General features: G+C 43.6%; 1 protein-coding gene across 2 annotated transcripts in view; it reads left to right on the top strand.

Annotated features, from left to right (window-relative positions):
- The first annotated feature begins 564 nt into the window (after window positions 1–564).
- Window positions 565–16,745, top strand: part of RERE (arginine-glutamic acid dipeptide repeats) — a 403,553-nt gene continuing 387,372 nt past the window's right edge. For both annotated transcript variants that reach the window (XM_084962664.1, XM_084962662.1), the window contains exon 1: window positions 565–1,017. The gene's annotated coding sequence lies outside the window, so the exon portion shown is untranslated. The remainder of the gene's footprint in view (window positions 1,018–16,745) is intronic.

The following is a 16,745-nucleotide window of genomic DNA, read 5'->3' as shown; positions in this document are numbered from 1 at the left end:
TTTCAATTTCGAAAGAGTCTGTCTGAGCAAATCGTTCAAATCCACTCTATGTCCCCCCAGGAATACGAAGCCGCGTCTTCAGTGGCTGAAAAGGCAAATCATGACCCTGGTAATAACAGGACAACTGGACTCCGGCCAATCCGGCCCCTGGGACCTGCCCGCTGAGTGCCGCGGCCCGGGCCCCGCACAAAGACGCGGCCAGCGGGGAGCCCTACCCACCGCCCAGCCGCCGCCGCCTGGGGCGCGCGCTTGAGCCTGGCCGCGGCGTCTCCAGAGCTCAGAGCTCGGCCGCTCCCCTCCTTCTCCTCTGCTCATTTTATTAGAAAGAGGGGGGAAAAAAAAAAAAAAAGACAGAAGACTGAGCGCGAGCGAAAAGAAGTCCCGCCCTTCCACCCGCCCTCCGCCTCCCATTGGCCCTGCCTCCGCTCGCGTCACTCCGGGACGCGCCAATAGGGCGGCGCGATACTGCGAGGTGGGCTGGGCCCGAGCGCGGAGTGGGCGGTGGGTCGGTGCAGCAGCCCCGCCGCGGCTCGGCCACCATCGCCGAGGCGCCGCTGCTCCCACAGACGCTCGCGAGCCTTCCCCCGCGCTCCCAGCCTCCTCTTCCTCCCGCTCGCCCGAGACGCTCGCCCCGCTCGGGTCTCGCCCCAGCCTCCGCCTCCCCACTCCTCTCCGCTCGCTCGTCTCCCACATTGTCTCTGCCTCGTTTTCTCTCCTAGTTGAGGGGAAAAAAGAAAATCACCATCATCCTGCGGGAGCCCCCTCGCCCTCAGAGAAACAAAACCAGACATGCTCTTGGGCTCCCGCTCCTGAAGGATTGGCCGAGCGCGGAGCGAGCGGGCAGCCTGGTGGAGCCCGCACGAAAGGTCACGGGAGGGAAGCCCCCGCAGCCCCCGGCTCTGTCCCCGCGGCCGGCCGGTCCTCGGCCCCAGCCCCGCGGGCCCCCCGCCCCGTCCCCCGCTTTCTCGGGAGCCGGCCGAACACACCTCCATTGATGGTCTAGCGCATCCGGGGGAGGTAAGTCTCCAACTTGCCCGCGCGCGGCGTCTGCCCGCTGTTGTGACCCCCAGTCCTGGGCACGGGCGTGGGGCGGGCCGAGGGGGGCGGCGTGGGAGCCCCGGGCCGGAGTGGGGGCCGCGCACGGCCCGGAGGGACGGGAATAAAGGGCCTGGGTCGCTGGGCCCTGTCCGGGCCAGGTGACTGTTCCTCTCGCCTGCTGACCCCGGCTCGCTCTTTGCTGCTTCTTCGTGCTCTCGTTTGACTTGTCTGAGGTTAAACTGTTTCATGTGACTAAATTATAGGCTGAACTGGGGCGGGGAGGGGGAGGGAGGAGGTCCAGGACCCAGACTGTGAATTTCTTGAATGTTTGTGGATTTGGGGGTCTTGGGGAAGGACTTCTCTTAAAGTATCATTTTCACATTAGGGGAAGATTCTTTGTGTTCGTAATCGCTAGGTCTCTGCTCTGTGTGGTTCTTGAATTTTAAAACCAAAAATCATTTGCAGCCGAATAGGATTCTTGCTATCATTTCTTTGGAAAGAGGAAAAAGTAGTTTTACATAGAGTGTGTGTGTGTGTGTGTGTGTGTGTGTGTGTGTGTGTTGGAAGGGGGGGGAGTATTGCAGGTTTCCTTTGAAACTGGTTGCTTGAGAAGTTGTTGAAAGGAAAACAAAATGATTCATTGTCGAATTGTCATTTTCCTCTGCCTCTTTTCCAAGGTTTGCTTACAATTTTTCTGGATTACAGACTTCAAACATTGATTTAAACAAAATGTGTCCTTGAGAAACTGGGTGCTTTAAATGTTTCAGTATGTGTTGCTATTTTGAGGTACATTTAGAAAGTAGTTTTGTATGAACCTGAAATAGCTTTCTCCAGCGCAATTTTTTAAACACAAAAAAGCTAACTAGTAAAAGGGAAACTTGGTGAATTGCAAAACAGACATTGTAATGTAACACAAATTAATGCATCCTCTGTTTAGATTTGTAACATTTTTGATACTTGCTTTCCATTTAAAGGGAGACCTTTTTGTCTGGGGTACTCTGGTTTCTTTAGGCTCAGTCTGTTGGGGGAGGGGAGAGAGGATGGATCTATACAATAATAAAATCATCTTTGGGAATCTCTTTCCTTCCCTGGATTTGCTTGCAGGGTTAATTCCACCTTAAATTATAAACCAGTTTAGATTTTGATGGCCTAGGCTGGATGGAAAGCTGGCTTCCAGCTCTCCCTGTTGTTGTTGAGGTCTAAGGGAAAAGAGGCAGAGGCACGCACACACACACACACACACACACACACACACACACACACACACACAATACCAGGCAGAGGGCTCATTGTTCTTTCATACACACATTCATTCTCTCTCTCCCATATTTGGGACTAGGTTTGCACAAACACAGCTCTTTTGGGGAGAGGGGAGAGGAGGTGGGGGAAGGGTGGGTGCTTTTCTTCAGCTTTCTCTCACCCATCTCCTGTCTGGCCTTTTTTGCAACCTTGTAAGAGGCAGAAGAGTACATTGGAAACTAAAGGACACTCAGGAACATGTTCAGAGACTCCTCTTGTCCTCCGCCCTTTTCTCCCTTTGCAGGCCTGGTTTCTACTGCTCTTTCTTTTTTGTGTATTTAAAGGTAAAAGCCCTCATTATATGTCAGCTTTCGTATTCCTCCTTGCCCCTGACTTTGTTGGGAACAGTGATTTGTTCAGTTGACTCTTAGGGTAGTGAATGTGGCCAGGGTTGTCTTTTCTAGGTGGAAGTAGATTGTCTCAGGCAAGATAATAGAGATTGTATTTGAGGTTGATGGTTAGTGAAGTGTATGTATGTTTATATTGTGTATTAGTTTGTAGTTGTGGCTGGAATGTTTGTATTTGTGGTCAGAAGGTTTGATAGCCAGGTATGCTAGCTGTTGAGCTATCTATGTTTTTTGTATTGTTTTGTAAGTAGGGATTATGAGGAAAGATCTGGCCCTCTGCTTTGGGGGCTAATGTAGAGGCTTCCTGGAACACTGGGCAGGGAATAGGCTGAGAAGAGTACACCTGGGTTAAACCCAGCCCCGGACCAAGGATGGAGGCTGGCGCGAAAGTATGGGTTGCAGAATAGGACCTCCTATTGGTTCATTGCTATGAAGGATCCCAAGGAAGAGGGTGGGGGAGGGGACTAACGACTGAGGCCTAATGATTTTCTTTTGAACACAGTTGTGCTTTTCTGCAAATGCCACTTCCCTGAGCTGCTAATACAGATGCCCTTTGACAGGCATGCTTGCATCGAGGCTTTTTATGCTATTGGCTGTCTTGACATTAATTTGTTCTATTATTAGAAGTATTTATACATTGTGACTTCCAAGGACACTCTGTCTTTTATGAGTACAGTTTGTCTTGAAATACTAAACAAAATAAGGGTGTTTATTTGGGTTCTTGGTGTTGGAAACTCTACATATACTGGCAGTTTTTAAAAACTTTCCCGCATCATTAGTAGGTAGTCAGATAGACCTACCCTACAGAAAAGAAAAATCCCAGCACTGGACCCAGAGGTTTTTCCTCCAAGATTTAATGACGATGGCCGGTCGGGGATGGAAGGGTAGGAGAGGAGCTCACCAAATTCAGTTTTGCAATGTAATAGTGTTGCATAGTGTTCAATAGTCATATAAACATAAAGCTAATTCTGGTGAGATAATCTCTTCTCTGGATTAGAATGAAAAGTCAAGAGAAAATGTGAGATGTGTACGGATTAACACAGAAGGCCAAATTCCTGCTCAAAGGCTTCTAAACCAAGGTGCAGGTTCAGAGATAATCTGCTTGATAAATGCCTGGAAGAATTTTTATTATCATGCATCCTACCTAGTGTCAATTGTTCTGATGTAATGAGGTGTTAGAGAGGTTCGCGGTGGCCAGGGGGATTCAGTACAGAATAAACATCTTCTGTTCCAGACTGGCTACTTTTAGGATTGTGATTCCTGATTCACTTTGCTTTCAAAATTTAGAGTGTAATCTCTAAAGTTGTGGATCTTTTACAGTGAAAGGAAAACAGTTCAAATGTATTATTTGTTCAGCAGGAATAGAGTCAGGCAATGTCAGTCCAGGATATTCTCTGCCAGTGTTTTGTTTCAAGGTAACTAGAGTAACTGAGAACTAATTCATAACAAAAAAGGTAATCCCGATCAGAAAATCAATGCACCGGTTACTTTTTCAACTTTGACTTATTGGTTCGTCAGAAAGTTTTTAAAAAGTGAGACAATGATCACGGTCAGGTCCTGTAACAGAGAACAAACATATGTAATATTGTACAGCAGTGTGCCCGACGCTCTATACACACACACACACACACGAATATCAGCTGTGCCCTTCTAAAATCCGGAGTATGTTGAATATTATTATGAATTTAGTAAGTACCCCTTGCTTTTAAATTTAGTTTTGAATCTTTAACAATGTGTTCAAATCAGTAATCCCAAAAACATTTAAGTAGTAAAATAAGTTGTGTACACCAAATTCCTTGGGGAATTTTGTGCTCTTCTACTAACTGTTTTTGGCAGCTTCTTTTGCAGTTGATTTAAAGGTTAGATAGCAGAAGATTCAGATGTTTAAGTGAGTCATTAATGTAACATAGCTGTGAACTTCATCACACACACAAATGCATACCCTGAAATAATACTCTTTTGTCTGAGATAATCAGTTTCTGATAAAGCTATGCTCTCGTTCATCATAGGGTTTTTCAACAACCAGAAATTCCTCTTAAATCGTAGTTAAGTGATTGTTAATTATTAATATTTTGGTAGTTATTCCAAATTTGTCGCTTTACTTGTCCTATTTAAGTGTGATTTCAGTGAGCCCATTGGCTTGTGCTTTGTTTCTTGTTCTAGTGTTTTGGTTTGTTTGTTTGTTTTTGATTTTTAGGGCCACACTTGCAGCATATGGAGGTTCCCAGGCTAGGGGTCGAATTGGAGCTGTAGCTGCTGGCCTATACCACAGCCACCTCAACGCAGGATTCAAGCCACGTCTGTGACCTATACCACAGCTCAGGGCAACGCCGGATCCTTAACCCACTGATAGAGGCCAGGGATCGAACAGGCAACCTCATAGTTCCTAGTTGGATTCCTTTCCCCTGGGCCACATCAGAAACTTCGAGTTCTAGTGTTTTTTTAAATGACAAAGGAGGAATGAGCATTTGAGTGTTAGAAAATGGTTAAGATTGCTTAAGTCACTTTAATGAGTGTTCGACCACAAATAACTCAAACATGCTGACACATGAAATATATTTACTAGATTGGAGTTTTGTTTGGAATTGTGGTTTGTGTAACTAACTTGTTGGTTTGGCAAGCAGTGTAAGATGTCATACTTGTCTATATATTAGGTAACTAGGTCAGTGGGGCTGCTAATACTGTATAAGAGGTTTTTTGTGCCAGTGTAAAATTGTTGTTTTTATTTGGTAAAATTTGCTAGTATGTCAGCATTGGTAAGCAACATATTTAACTGTGGAATATTTCCTTATATGGTTATGTTAAAAAATGGTAAGATCTCTAATTCATAGATCACTTGGTATTTGAGGAATCCTTACAGCCTATTTGTCTTGGGCTTTTGCATCAGAAGTTGAAGCTGTGGGTCATGCCTTGATTTTAAACTAGTTGTATATGTGATTTGGAAGGGTTTTGGACAAGGAACAGAAAATCTTCCAAGTCTTCGGGAAAAGTGGAACAGAAATTTAAATCTTGAGAGTCAGGCCTCACAGAAGCACCCCCGGTTCAGACAGCCTCATGGATGCTGGAATGCTCTTAGGTGTATGGATCCTGCCCAGCATTAGTGACCAGATTACCTCGTTGCCTCCTCGGCAGGAAGAGCTGTTGACCCATATACGCTAGTGCCAGGGCTGTGTATGGTTGTCCAGACTGCGTGTAGCATAAAGACAGTGCTCACAAGGGGCCAGTGTTTGCACTGGGTGTGGACCAACTGAAGCAGGCATGGCCATGCAGCATCTCCAGACAGAGTATAGATGGGAGGGCCCCTCCTGCAAAAGATGCACACACATGGACATGCCCACCCTCAGCAGAGCATGCATGCCACATTCGCTGACACGTACTGTGTCCACCAGCTGTCCTCCCAGAGCTGACCCCCTTTCTTCTTCTGGGAATGGCGGGCAGGAGGGGGTGGAGTGACAGTGGCGCTTAATGTGTGTCGGGTGAATACAGTTCAGGGGGAGTGTGAGTGGGCGAGAATGTGGGCATGTGTCTGCATGTATGAATTCACAGACGCTGTCTGGGGAAGCTCTGGAAACCTCTGCCTCCCTGGATAGGACCTGGCTACACAGGGGAGGTGTATCCACGCTTTGCTTGACTCCTCGCGGGATGGGTAGGCTCTGGCCACTGATGTAAAAACGTGTTTGATAGGAGTTCCTGTCGTGGCGCAGTGGTTAATGAATCCGACTAGGAACCATGAGGTTGCGGGTTCGGTCCCTGCCCTTGCTCAGTGGGTTAAGGATCCAGCATTGCCGTGAGCTGTGGTGGAGGTCGCAGATGCGGCTCGGATCCTGTGTTGCTGTGGCTCTGGCGTAGGCTGGCAGCTACAGCTCCAATTCGACCCCTAGCCTGGGAACCTCCATATGCCGTGGGAGCCGCCCAAGAAACAGCAAAAAACAAACAAACAAACAAAAAAGTGTTTGATATATGAAGACATCACCGGGGTGAATTTAAACTCGATGCTCCTTGTCGAAGCCAGTGCCCGAGCTCCCCACCCCTGTGCTCCTCTTTCCCTTCCCTCCCTCCTGTCTGCGTGGGTCATGCCATCCAGCTGCCGGGGCTGCCGTATGAGTTGTTCAGGTTGAACTTGCATTTTTTACTGAACTTGCATTTTTTATATGAACTTGCATTTTTTTTTTACTGAAAGGAGCTATTTCTTTCTTGCACAAGGCACTAGACATCCAGAGCTGGCCCACCTCTGCTCGTCACTCAGCTCTTTCTCTTCTGGTTTCTCTGTGTCTTTAGGCCTTGGCTTCCACTTTCACTAAGCACTCTTAATGTATTTAATTGCCATTTCCTGAGAAAGAAGAGCTGTTAGGTTGTTGGTTATCATCACTGTTGGCAAAGGGTTTGGGGCCAGACCACTTCTTAAGCTCCCTTCCCACCTTCTAGATGACGGCGTGCTCACCCCGCCTGCAGCTCTCATGGGGTGCTCAGTCGGAGCTGAGCCAGTGGGAGGAATTCTGAGCCGTGGCCTGTGGAGAGGGAATTTTTTTCATAGCCTATCATGTTTTCCCATCTTCATTTTCCCTGACATCTGGTGCCGCTCTTGTTGCTTTCAATAGCTTATCTAACAGTTTGTTTTGCTTTAAGAAACTACATAGTCATAACTGGTAGTCAGTTATGCTCTCTTTTTGAGGTGAGATCATTTTGTTATATTCATTTTGTTCTTTTATATCCTGTGACTCTACCTGTCTATCTGCCTGCCTACCCGAGTTGGTGTTTCCCAAACTGTCTTCATGGTATCCTAATTTGCTGCAAGTCTTTTGAGTGTACTGAGGTCAAATAAATTTATAATGTGTGTTAGCACCTTAAAGCCTCAGAAATGGCCTATGGTATGTACAGTTTTGATTTTTTTTTTGGTTTTCTTCCCCCCCTTTTCCAAAGAATACCTATGATTTTTTAATGGGAACCAGTATTCTGTAGAACAGTTTGAGAAACACATGTAAAGTGATTCCTTTCTTAATCAAGTGGCTTGTCCTTCTCCCTTAATAATGAAGAAGAGTGTTAGTATTGTAATGCCTTGCTGCTCGATACTATTTTTCTTCAAGCACATTTTGTACTCTAGAATTTCCAAGGGTACAACATGACTGCTTTTCCCACCTTATACATATGTCATTCTGGAGTCTTAATTTATTAATTTATTTGTTTTTTGCTGTTTCTTGGGCGGCTCCCATGGCATATGGAGGTTCCCAGGCTAGGGGTCCAATCGGAGCTGTAGCTGCCAGCCTACACCACAACCATAGCAACTCGGGATCTGAGCCGCGTCTGCGACCCACACCACAGCTCATGGCAACACCTCATCCTTAACCCACTGAGCAAGGCCAAGGATCGAACCTGCCATCTCATGGTTCCTAGTTGGATTTGTTAACTACTGCTCCACGACGGGAATTCCAGGAGTTAATTTTTTTTTAAATTTTAATTTCTTTGGCTTTTTAGAGCTGCACCCACAGCATATAGAGGTTCTCAGGCTAGGGGTTAGAGCTGTAGCTTCTGTCCTACACCACAGCAATGCCAGATCCGAGCCGTGTCTGTGACCTACACCACAGCTCATGGCAGCACCAGATACTTACCCCACTGAGTGAGGCCAGGGATTGAACCTGAGTCCTCATGGATGCTAGTCAGATTTGTTACCACTGGAGCCACTATGGGAACTCCTGGAGTTATTTTATTTTATTTTATTTTTTTGTCTTTTTAGGGCTGCCCCTGTGGAATGCGGTGGTTCCCAGGCTAGGGGTTGAATTGGAGCTACTGTTGCCAGCCTATACCACAGCCACAGCAACGCCAGATCCGAGCCACTTCTGCCACCTACACCACAGATCACGGCAATTCCCGGAGTTAATTTTTGAATGTTGCATCTATTACTCTTCATTCCATCTTTTAATTGGATCAATTCAGTCAATATTTTTCTTTTTCACCCTGCTCCAGTAGCTATACTCTTATTCGAGATACAATCACTTCATTTTTTTTTATATAATGATTTTAATTTTTTTTTCATTATAGCTGGTTTACAATCACTTCATTTTTGGATGAGTGCAGTCACTTGTATAAGCACTGGCAAGACTCTTAATGAATAGTAAACAGAAATAAATTCTTAACTATGCACCTCATTGAGGTAAGCCTTACAGACATGTAGAGATGAAGAAAACAGACTTGTAGAAATTATTCTCTGTACTGGACATTAGTGTACACTGAACTGTTACACAATAAACATAAGCGTTTTAGAGACACAGGTACCATGGAGTCATATTCGTTGTGTATAGCTACATAACAGATGATCTCAGAACTCGGTGACGACACTGTAAACATTATCTCATGGTTTCTGTGGTCAGTTGTTTGGGAATGGCAGTTGAACAGTTCTGGCTCAGAGGTCTCTCCCGAGGTTGCAGTCATGATGTCAGCTGGATCTGCAGTCATCTGAAGACTTGCCTGGGGCTGGAGTCTCTACATCCATCCGAATAGCTCACTCACTTGGCCGGGGGCAGAAAGGCCTCTGCAGGAAGCTTCAGTTGTTTGCCACAGGGAGCTTTCCATATGGTTACCGGAATGACCTCCCTAATTTGGCTTCCCCTAGAATGAGGGGGGAAGGGAGGGAGAGGAAATCCTTGCTGAAGACCCAAACGGTAGTCTCTCAGAGTGCGTACGAGAGAAGTGAGCAAGTGCAAGGTAGCCATCCTTGCGTCTGCATGTTTGTAACTTTTAATCTGCTTTTGATGTTCAAACTTAGAAGCAAGTCCAGTCAGTGTTTTGAACTGTGACCCAATCAGATTAAAATTCCCTCCCCTTAGAGAGGTTCAAGAAGGTAGGATATGGAGAGAGTTGAGAGCAGAGAAAGTGAAGGGTCTTGCTGGTCCAGCTTCAGCCCTCTAGTGAGCCTGGTGTCATGGCCTGTGAGAGTAACTGAAAGCAGTTAGGTCTAGAAACCCTTCTGACTCTTTTAGGTCAGCCCTTTGGACCTAGTGAGGACCCACAAAGATTTTGTTTTTGTTTTTGTTTTTGCTTTTCACATTTAAGGGTAAGGTTACTCTTTGAGATGAAATTAAGGCAACAGTGTTCTTGTGATAAATAAGATTTGCCATTTGCAGAGTTTCCTGGTGGCACAGTGGGTTAAGGATCCAGTGTGCTGTGGTATGGGTTCGATCCCTGGACCAGGAACTTCTGCATGCTGCAGCTGTGGCCAAAAAAAAAAAAAAAAAGGTTCGCCATTTGGAGAAGTGACCCACCATTGATGATAGCTGCTGTGGCATTTTGGTAATGTGCTGATATTAATTTTGGTAACGGGAGTGTAATCTTTGAGGAATGTGATTATAAATGATGATGTTAGCAGAGAAGAGCTGAAGCTTAATCATATTATAGTCTGTCTGAAGCAAGGATATGATGACAGAGGGAGCATGATTAACATGGAGGCTGGCCAAGAGGTACCTAGAGTGTGGCCTTCAGATTTTGTGACCTCGGGTGCATTGCTCAGGTAAACTCTAGGAAGGAGGGCAGAGCCATGTCTGCTTTGGTCACTCAGTGTTCCTTGCCTCTGGCATGTGAGGAATGCAGGGGGCGCTCACTTTTCCAATGAATGAATGAATAATTTTTTTGTATAGCATTATTGATGTTGATAGAGGAGGTTTGATTTAATCTCTTGACCCCAAGGCTTATCCAAGAAGCTGATTTTTGGACAAATCCTGACAGTGACTTGTTTTGTTTTGTCTTGTTTTTTCTTTTTACTGCCCCACCTGCAACGTATGGAAATTCCCAGATTAGGGGTCAAGTTGGAGCTACAGCTGCTGGCCTGCACTACAGCCACGGCAACACTGCCTGCTTAACCCTGAGTGAGGCCAAGGATCACACCTGCATCCTCACGGATACTATGTTGGGTTCTTAACCCGCTGAACCACAAAGCACTCTGATAGTGACATTTTTAGATCTTATGTAAAGAAAAACATTTTAGAGCTTTTGAGTTATTTGGTTAATCAAAGATGAGGTTTTATTTATTTATTTTTTTAGGCCCATACCCGAGGCATATGGAGATTCCCAGGCTAGGGGTCAAATCCGAGCTGCCGGTCCACGCCTCTGGCAGTCATAGCAACTCGGGATCTGAGCTGTGTCTACGACCTACACCACAGCTCACGGCAACACTGGATCCTTAACCCACTGAGCAAGGCCAGGGATTGAACCTCACGGTTCCTAGTTGGATTTGTTTCTGCTGCACCACAACGGGAACCCCCAAAATGAGATTTTATTTTAATCCCAATAAGTTTAAGATATGTATTAAAATTGCTTAATGAAGTAGTGCTTACATAGTAGTATCCTTTCTTTACAGTTTCGTGGGGTTAGGCACAGCAGTGAGTGGCAGAAACCCAAAATAACAGCTGGGACAAGGTGGATGTCTCCTTTCTTTCATGCAAATCGTGGGCAGTCCTGAAGCCTATAGAACCAGCATTCTCCTTTTACTCAAAAATAGCCTTTCCAATTTCTTTTTTTTTCCCTTTTAATTGTTTTTATTTTTTTCCATTATAGTTGGTTTACAGCCTCTCCAGTTTCTGTCAGCATTTCTGCATTCTCACCCTAGACTGTCCCTATCCTGTAAAGATACTTCCCAGAAGTCACACCCATCACTTCTGCTTGGTCCCTTTAATTATGACCAAATCACAGGGCCGTAAATAGCTGCAAGGGAGGAGATGGCTATGTGCCTAGTCAGAAATCAGAGATTCTGGAGTTCCCTGGTGGCTCAGCAGGTTAAGGATGTGGTGTTGTCATTGCAGTGGCTTAGGTCACTGCTGTGGCGTGGGTTTGATCCCTGGCCCAGGAACTTCCACACGCCACAGGTGCAGCCCCACCCACCCACCCAAAAAAGACAGAGATTCTCTCTCTCTCTTTCTCTGTTTTTTTTTTTTTTTTTTTTTTTTTGTCTTTTTAGGGCTGCACCTTCGGCATATGGAAGTTTCTAGGCTAGAGGTCAAATCTGAGCTATTGCTACTGGCCTACACCACAGCCACACCAGATCCTTAACCCACTGAGTGAGGCCAGGGATCGAACCTGCCTCCTCATGGATACCAGTTGGGTTCCTTACCGCTGAGTCACAGCAGAAACTCCAATAAAATTACATTAAAATGCCATGTTCAAATTACTTCTATCACCTTAGTCCCAAAGTTATGAATGTGCTATAAAGTTATAGTGTCTAAGAACTTCTTAAAACCCTGTGTTAAGGGAGTTCCTGTTGTGGTGCAGCAGAAACAAATCTGACTGGTATCCATGAGGATGCTGGTTCGATCCCTGGCCTTGCTCAGTGAGTTAAGGATCCAGCATTGCCATGAGCTGTGGTGTAGGTCGCAGGTGGGGCTCGGATCCTGTATTGCTATGGCTGGCAGCTGTAGCTCTGATTTGACCCCTAGCCTGGGAGCTTCCCTGTGCTGCCGGTGCAGCCCTAAAAAGCAAAACAAGCAAACCCAGCAGACCCCTGTGTTAAGAAATTGAGCATCATGACTGCCTTTTAAGGAGGCATACTAGGGCACCAGGGAGGGGGCTGGAGAGATGGGGTCCTTGTATTCTTAGTGTTTGTCATATGTAAATATTGCCTAATTAAAATAAAAACATAAGAAAAATCTGTTTTTTCTTTTTAGATTCTTGCCATTCTTTTTTTATTAGATGCTTTAGTGAAATAGTTTGATTTATGCATGAAGTGGAGTATACACGGTGACCTAGACACTGATTATGTACCTTTGAAGAATTTTCTCATTAATGGGAATAAGACAAGTACACAGTTGAATACTAAGTAGAGAAAAGTGCCTCTAGAGATGATGGTACTATGGTCTAAGAACTTGGGCTGGGTGTTAGGGAGGATTTGGTGTAGGAGGAGGTGTTTAACCTGTATTTTGAAGAATAGGCAGGATTTGGACATGTGATCAGGAGCTAAGAGGATTTCAGGCAGGAAACCGCATGGAGCAAAGGCACAGAAACAGGAAAACGTGGGAAATGGTGAGTACTTTTGTTGCTTCTATGATGGGGATTATTAAATTGTGTTTCAATTGCTTTTTTAAAAAAATTTTCTTTAAAATGATCTGTAGCAGATGCAGGCAGATGTAGTTCTTTCAACTCAGGTAATTTATATTTGAAGCTGTTGCTGGTTAGCTGTTTGTGTGAGCATTTTGGAGAGGAGTCCTTTGGGCTGATTTTTCTAAGGAAGAACAGACATGATGGGATTTAACACCAGGGTGAAACTATTTGAGAGCCTGATGCATTCAAGTTAAATACAAGTTGCAGGAGTTCCCTGGTGGCTCAGCAGGTTAAAGATCTGGGTGGTCACTGCTGTGGTCTGGATTTGATCCCTGGCCTGGGAATTTTCTGCATACTGCAGGTGCGGCAAAAAAAGTAGCAGTTATAAAATTAATATATACTCATTGCATTTGATTCATCTAGTTCAAAAACAGTAGTACTGACTTCCCTCAGTATTCTTCCAGGCATTTTCTATGCATATATAATAAGCACATATGTACATGCTATACATATTATCTTGAATTTTGCTTTTTTATTTAATATTTCAAGCACATATTTTTCAAGTCAATTGTAACTATATCTCAAGCCTTTTTTTTCTGAACAGCTGCATTACGTGGATGTATACTTTATTTTTTTTATTTTTATTTTTATTTTTTGCTTTTCCTAGGGCCACCCCCGCAGCATATGGAGGTTCCCAGGCTAGGGGTCTAATCGGAGCTGTAGCCACCAGCCTACTCCACAGCCACAGCAACGCAGGATCCGAGCTGCGTCTGCAACCTACATCACAGCTCATGGCAATGCTGGGTCCTTAACCCACTGAGTGAGGCCAGGGATCGAACCAGCAGCCTCATGGTTCCTAGTCAGATTCGTTAACCACTGCGCCACAATGGGAACTCCTGGATGTATACTTTAATATCCTATTGATGGACCTTAAATTGGTTCTGATTCCTTTTTTTTTTTTTTTTTTTTTTTTTAAATTCTTGTACCTGTTCAATTATATAGGTATATCTGTAGGGTAAATTCTTAAAAGTGGGATTGCTACAGCAATAGGTGCGTGCATTTTTATTTTAAAAGATGTTGCCCTCCAAGATGTGCCGTTGTCAGAGAGTGTTTTAGGGTTCAGATTTCCTTATCATCTCGTCAAACCCAGGCATTATGAAAGTCTTGATCTTTGCTCACCTGATAGGTGAAAAATGTACACTATCTTATCTTAATTTGCGTCTTTGACCATGAGTGCAGTTGATCTTTTTATTTATCAGCACTTTAATATACATGTTATGTGGTCTCTTAATAATAGAGCCAGGCGTCTTATACAGAGCACTTCTTTCTAAGTGTCATTCATTTATGTTAAAAATAACAGCTTTATTGAGATATAATTCACACACTGTAAAATTTACCCCTTAAAAGTATACAATTTGTGAGTTTTAATCATTTGTTTTAAAACTGAGTACCAACCATTGCTTTTTATTTATAGTAAATAACTTGATAGACCTTGAGGTCCTCTCTTTCTGTCCAAGCTCATCAGCATATTAGGCTCAAAATATAAAGTGGGAAGTGCAGCTTTTCTTGTTATTTTAACAGTCCGTAGGCCTCCCTTCTCCGAAGAGTGCAGTCGGTCTAGCTGGGTTCTGAGATGGAATTGTGTGTGACAACTGCTTTGGAATCTCAGTGCCTTGGTACTGGACGGGGAGTGATTTCTTTTAACTAACTTATAGTTGAAACTGATTTCCAACTGCTGGAGGTGATACAGACTTTTCAAATTTTTCTGAAATTTTAAAAAATACAAAACCCGAAGTGAAAAAGACTTCCGAGGTAAAAAGATTTTGAAAAATACGGTAAGTGTTTAAAATTTGTCAGTTTTTTAAAATTTTTTATTTTTTATTAACATGGGCGATTCAACTCCTTTGTAGCTACTACTATGGTAATTTTTCATTCCAGAGATTTCTTACTATCAACTGAAGTGTGTGTGTGATAAGATGGTCGGTTACATTGCTTGGCTCTAATGTGTGTGTTTCTGTTATGTTTCACGCAGATATTTCCGTGGGGAGAAAAGTACGAAGGTAACTTGTTAGGCTGAGTTTTTGAGTAGAATCCTTCTGTGCTCTGGCCTTGGCTCCCATCCAACAGGGCCTCAGGCAGCTCCTGTCCGAGGGGTCTCAGGAAGTAGTAGCTCTCAGTACTGGCCATGGGACCCTCATCTGTATGGTGGTTCCACTCCGGAGAAGGTGTCCACGGAGGTTCATAGTAGGTGGTTTTCTTTTGATTTTGATGGAACTAAGTTATTCTTTCCTTTTGATTTTATAAATATTTTAAACATTTAGTTTCCTATTTTTCTTCTTAGTGAAATATCTTTAAAATGTGATACTTTGCATTTTAACCCCCTCAACTTCTGTGATTTCTCCCTCTTTTTATGCTTCTTCTGTTTGGAAAGTTATTTTTGATTGGTTTGGTTTTAATCCTTAAATTAAAATGTCTCCTCTTTTTCTCTCTTGACATCTCTTTTCTTGTTACCAGTTTTTTCATGTTTTATAGTTTTTCCTCCCATAAAGTCCCTTGGCCTTTGGCTTGTAGTTTTGATTAAAGCGGATTTTTTTCTTGGGCTTTTAATTAGGTTTTCTTTTTCGTTAGCTTTTCTTAGGGAGATTGAGGATGGGGCTGACCGATACTTGGGTCAGTGGTATAATTACTTAGGATGAGACTAATGTGAACATTGAGTGGCTTGAATACAGTGTTTAGCTTAGTTTATGGAAATTTCCATTTCCATTTGAGGGCTATTTCCTGGCTTAGAGGCAGCGCCCTAAAAGAATACCAAAATCAAATTCTTAGTGCTATGTGCATTTGGGTCAAGGTGAGATATGAGAAGTGGGTAATGTATAGGGAACGGTATTTATAACTCTAGAAATAGTGTTTTGCTAAGAGATGTGATGTTGATTTGATAGCAGAGAATAACTGGGTCTTTTAACCACACTCTGTATGTGCTGTGAAATTCATCTTTTTTCTTGCTTCACCCAAATATCCTGAACCAGAGTGGTCAATGAGCATTATAAATAAGTGTGGTTAGTTAGTGTGAGAAGACCTAGAGTCTGATGCCACTTGTACCATGGGTTTCAAGTGTGATGAAGTGCCCTGCTTCCTTAGGTGTCAGATGGGGACCGTAGCACGTAAAGTGGAAGAAAAAATAGATATGGAAATGAATTGAAAATGCTTTAGTTAGCTTTTTCTTTTACAGGAACCTAGCTGTTGTAGCCCACAGCCGTTACTTAATTTAGCAGTGTTTATCCCCTGTGATGTTATTTCTAGAGAATTCCACTGTTTTCTTGATGCATTTCTTGTGCAAACACTACATGCAGATGTATTTGTTCAAAATGTTTTAATGCATATGCTACTGAGTGCACAGTTAGCGTTCACCGTAGTAGAGAATTTAGGTGTTTTGTCCTAAAATAAGACTTTTGTTTTCATTTTATGACAAGAGACATCAAAAAGGTATGAGTGTGATAATGCATTGCCTCTTTTTTTTCTTTTTTTAACGAATTCAGCACTTTTGAAATTGCAGAAATTTGTAAATATATTTTTGGTAGAAAACTACAGTGAGGATGGCATTGGTAGGTTGTTGAGTTAGGAATAGGAGCAGTTTTTCCTGCCACGTTGGTCATAAGCCCAGGAACTTTTAATATTAAGATATAGGGAGAGCTAGAGTTACCTTGTAACCCCGACATGATTTAAGAGGCTGTTTTTCTTTCTCAAGTTGCTTGTTCCAGTCTTATCGCTCAGGAAGGAAACTTTGAAGATTTTTTTTTAACTTTCTGGGAGTCAAAGATTAATTTGTAATTAAAACAGTTAGTATGGGTCTTTCACTCCCCACCCCCCTTAAAAAAAAACTGTCCTCAGTTGAGGAGAATTGTCTTGTTAAAGTGCTTACTTTTCCCATGAGGGATTCAGATAATTTGTTTTCTCTTTGGTTTGGATATTAGGGGTAATTTCTCCCCTTAAAAATCGAGTTCTGAAGGAAGTGGCTGTATTTTTATCATTATCCTAAAAGAC

The sequence above is a fragment of the Sus scrofa genome, chromosome 6 (genome assembly GCF_054392235.1).
Source record: "Sus scrofa isolate SSC_HxYL_T2T_F1_AM1 chromosome 6, Sscrofa_HxYL_maternal_Yorkshire_Landrace_v2.0, whole genome shotgun sequence".
Classification (NCBI taxonomy): Eukaryota; Metazoa; Chordata; class Mammalia; order Artiodactyla; family Suidae; genus Sus; species Sus scrofa.
This window is presented reverse-complemented; position numbering and strand designations above follow the sequence as displayed.